Source organism: Argiope bruennichi, chromosome 10 (genome assembly GCF_947563725.1).
Source record: "Argiope bruennichi chromosome 10, qqArgBrue1.1, whole genome shotgun sequence".
In the NCBI taxonomy this organism is placed as follows: Eukaryota; Metazoa; Arthropoda; class Arachnida; order Araneae; family Araneidae; genus Argiope; species Argiope bruennichi.
The window spans coordinates 53526836-53532206 of NC_079160.1; positions in this window are offsets into that span (position 1 = coordinate 53526836).

Sequence of the window (5371 nt, forward strand, 5' to 3'; positions counted from 1 at the left end):
TTTTTCTCGCACGATAACGATGCCAATGTTCGTAATGTAAGTCATTGAGTACGTGATTTGGATTTGAATAAATTTAACCGCCTGCATAGCAAAGTGGATAAAAACTACTCAGATGCTGAAGTTAGAAGTTTGAAATCAAAGATCGTTAGTAGCAAATGAAGTTCCATTTTATTTTGATATTCTTTGTATATAGTTTCTAACTTACTTTTGGAAAAGTACCTATGAATGTGGCACTTTTTAATAAATGATTAAAGGATAAAACGTCATTGACTTTGGAAGAACCTTATCATTTGCCCCTCAACATAATTGATGATGCAAATAATATAATCCTGATTGAAAATGATAAATATATAGCAAGAGAATTTTAATTGATATGTTTAGTATGTTTCAAATTATAAAACGTTTCTACTTGGCAAGCTTAAAAGCATTTGCCTACTTTTCATCTAATTAAAATAAAAATTTTGAATTCTGTCAGCAAGTCAGCCGTGAAACACCATCTCTTTATCCATTGGAGGTGAGGATTGAATAATTTTTTTAAAGCACTGTTTTAATGGAGATAGCAATAAAGTTGATATTTTTACTAGCGAAAAATGTACTTAGTACTCACAAAGTACTTAGAAAATCAAACACTCACTTTGAAGACTTGCGAATTTGCTATAAAATATATAATCTGAGTTGACTGTAAAAGATGTTTTTTTTTTAATCTAAGAAGTAGAGGTGTCGATTAGAAATATATACCTAAGGTACCATTTTTTTTCAGCGAATTTTTGTTATGTAAGTTTTTATACTGTTACATAAATTGTGTGATATGAATAAAGCAATATACAGTCTGTAAAAAAAATATTGAGATACATTATAAGTTCACAGATTTTTATCATAATATTTTACTTAAATATACAAATGAAACCAAAGCAAAGAAGTAAATAATATTTTGATTTATACAAATTATAATAATTTAAACAAAACTCTTTTATTAATTATTATAATTGGAAATAAAAGAAATCAAGTAAAAAAACGTGCTCAAAAAAACATTGGGACACTTTCCAATAAATTTAGAAAAACAAAATGCAACTTAATTCAAACTTAAATGTTAACATCCTTTTGAGTCCCCTTGCTTTTTATGACCTCTTCTGATCTATTTAACATTAAATAAGATCATTTTTTTTTTTAAAAGGATCCATCTATATTGGCCCACTCTTCGCCCAAATGTTTCTTGAATCCTGCTAGTTAGAAATTTGATGTTCATATAGTTTTTGCTGAAAATAATTCTACACACACTCAATTAAATTAACGTCTGGACTTTGTGCAGGAGTTTTAATAACATTAGGACAGTGGAAGAGGAGTCATAACTTGCAAATATTAATAGTATGTTTCAAGTCATTATCTTCATGCGATTTAAAATGTCTTGCACTTTGCTTTAAATTCCGCTTGAGAATATCAAGTATAGACATATTTATTCATTGTATCATCGATAAAATGTAAGTTCATGACACCAGTGCTTGCCATGCGACCCCAGACTATTTTATTACCACCTCCATATTTGACAGTAGGCTGTAAATTTTTGACATGCATTGCTGTTTTCCGCCAAACTTTTTATTTGCCATCTGATTCTAAAATGTTGCATTTGCTTTTATCAACAATAATTATATTTTCCAAAGTTCTTTTGGTTGCTTTACATACAGCTTAGCAAATGCCAGCCTAGCTTATCGATTTGCGTTTCTGATGTAGAGCTTTCTTTGAGGTACTCTGCGATGATATTTATGTTTTCTTAAAACATTTCTGACAGTTTATGGATTTACAGGTTTTCTGAACTTACTTTTACATAGCAGGGTTAATTTTACTGCACTAGTTTTTAGTTTAAAGTGAACTTGTTTCACTATCCACCTCATTTCATGTTCATTAAATGTCCTTAGACGGCTTGATCGCTGCTTGTTTTCAACACTAATTGCTTTCTGGAACCTGTGAATATTGTTAAAATCAATAGACTCGCTTTATTTCAAGATATGTCCTATACAATGAACTGATTTTCTGTTTTTCTAATGACTTATTACAAGACTTTGTGGCGAATTAGAATGAGCGAGGAGAGAACCTGGGACCTTGTGGTTCGCAGCCGAGTAGCATGACCACAATACAGAAGCAATTGCTCTGGTAACATAGCTGTTAACTGGCTTATAAGCTTTCACTACAATTTCAAACACCAAACAATATATCTTTGCTTCTCGCTATTTTTTTCAATAATTAATTTTATCTTTTGAAACTTTTATGTTTAAAATTATAGTCTAAAACTGCGCTAGCAAATTCAGTTCTATTGTTGTCTATTATATATATATATTGAATTTCTATATATTTGTTGTTTTTCTCATTTCAAAAGTGTCTCAATATTTTTTTGACTTCTATTTGTCTTTGAATTATATTTGAAAAGCTAGATGAAATTATAATTCTAAAATACTACCTTATAAACTGTGCAACAAATGAAAAAATATTTTTTGATTCATTTTGTTTTTATTTTAATCTGATGAATAGTTTTATAAATAGTTTTGTAGTTATTCGTGCGAAGTGTCCCAATACTTTTTTGAGTGACTGTACACACAATACAACGAACTACAAGGCCGACCGTTATATGTAGTGACTAAATTCGGTGAATTGTTATTTCTGGGTAGTAAATGCTTATTACAAAATGGTTTTCCGAAATTTCAGTTATCTTTTGATGAGTTAAAAATTACTCGAAATTATATATATTCATTTTTATCGATGTGTAATACCGCAGTATAATAACGCACTATATTTTAATACCTTCAATTTTATTTTCGTCCAATTTTGTAGTTAATTTTAATAAATTTTTAAAAATTTCTTATAAATCCAATTTTTAATAAGTTATTTTTATTTTTGAAATGAAATTTAAGTCAATTTTATTTTTCATCGATTGCTTCTTACACCAATATTATGACGCAAATATTGCTTTCTTTGAATATTAATTCAAAAATAAAACATATAATAATGTTTTCAGGCTGTAAATTGTGTGAGTTAAGTAAGACTGCAATGACTAAAGCAATTAAATTAAAGGAAAATAGATCTATTGCCAGAATGCCAGCAGCTTTGTTACAATATTTCTATCAAATAGTTCAACATCTGGAATTTCGAGCAACACCATAGAGAAGATATCGTTAAATATCTTGTACTAATAGGGAAAACTCTAAAAGACAAAATGCCTTACGATAATGTTTTGATTTTTTGCCAATACTTTTTGGTATTTAGAATATCGGGAAGCATCTTCCAATGCCTTGTGCTAATAAGATAGACGATTGAAGCTTAAATATCATCATGTTCAAATGTTTCGGATTAGAGATTTGAATCTCATCTGCTTGCACCTATTATTATTTTGACAACTTAAATGCATTGGATTATCGTTTTAGAATTGGGAATGCGATAAAAAATCAACGATTTATTTGTTTATTTATCCGTGTGAATTAAAAACTAACTCAAATTATAACGATTGCCTTTAAAAATATATTTTACAACATTGGAGTTTTTAAGTGATAAAATGTAAAGTAGTTGCAAATTTAACTGATTCTAATTATCTTATCATGGTTTGCAGTTTATTATACTGACTTCTAATTTCACTGTCGATTTATTAAGTTAATGCTAAAATTTTCGAAACGGTTAAACATTTTTACATGTTGTTCGATGAAAGTATCATCTGTACCTAATGTTCTATAGTATATATTTTATTTATATTTATTAATATTAAAAGAGGAAATGGGTCCCTCATCTGTTTGTCAGATGATGCATTACAGACCAAAATGCTAGAATTAAATAATTCTAATAATTTAATAAATAATTGCTATGCTATTATTTATTATTATAATAAATAAATGCTAGTTATTAAATTTGGCACAAATATCGTAAGGAGGATGGGAATGAGCACCATATAGCACATTTTCGATACTTGAATTCCTTTTAATTCATCAGAAATTGCACACAAGGATGGTTATCAATTGTATCACCTTAAAATTCCTAACATTTTACAACAAATTAAAATTCAAACGCTAATCTTTTTTTAAAGTTGTATTGAGTTTTGCCATTTTTCTATCAGTTTTAACAAATTTTTAAAAGTGTTATTAGGAATGATTTGCAAAATAATCCAACAATTGCTGAAATTAAAAACAGATGTATTCCCCACTTCATTAAAACTTTAAATCGTTTGTTTTTCTACTGTCACAAAAGACTATTGTATCTCATATAATATTTTCAATCTAGAAATTTACTTTACTCTTAAGCAATAAAAGGATAGTAAGTGATTTTATATCTAGTGAATATTAGATTCTTTCTCTCTCTTTCTGATCTACGCATAAGGTTGACTTTCATTTCAGAATTAGATTTTTTCATGCTATATTTATTAAATATACATAAATTATTCAGGAGATTTTGACAACTTCTAAAGCTATAGATATTTTTAATATGCATGCAGAGTATTTGGCATTAATAACTAATGAAACAACTCCTCTACAGTTACAAAATCTTATTTTATTCTGGAGCATATATAAATTTCATAAAAATTCAAAATATTTTTTTTTGTTAAAGCTTTGTGCCAAATTCTTATTTTTGTTATTTTCTTAATTTTTTTCAAAATGCAATATACAAACTCAGTGTCTTCATTTAATTTCAAAGTAATATTTTTGAATATTTTTAAAAAGTTAATTAAGTTCAGTTAATTTCAAATGAAAATAAAGATTTTAGCCACTGTTCTGTTTTTATTTTTTTGATATTTTCAGTGATTTTGCCATCGATTGCTGAGTTATTTTTTTAAATAAGAATAAATTTCCGAATATTTGAAGTATATTTTCTTTACAAACAACGCATCTCAAAGGTTCGATTGAAAGCTTTTTTTCAAGCGCAACAATAATACTATTGGGGATTTTTCTTTAAATCTGTTCTGGTTCAAATTTACTACGAAATAAACAGTTGATACTATTTATTAACCTAGTCATAGATAAATGCTTTAATCCAATTGTCAAATTTTTAAATCTGCAAAAAAAAAAAAAAAAAAAAAAAAAAAAAATGTAAAATATAAATACTTTGTCTAAGTTCTTATCATCACTATGCTCACTTTATTATTTTACGTTTTGCAGAAATTGAATGAGTGATAGAATAAAATTGTGTTATAGACGTGGATGCCGCACAAATACTAATAATAAAAGATGAAAGTGTGTATGTGTGCGAGAGCTCTACAAGTCAGATCGTTGAACCTAGATTTAGAAAATTTGGACTTTTTATACTTTGGAGAATGGAAATGTACGTCTCGGGACGACATTTTTTTTTTATTGATTAAAAATTAAATTGGATTTTGGTGTTTTACTACGATAACTTTCAA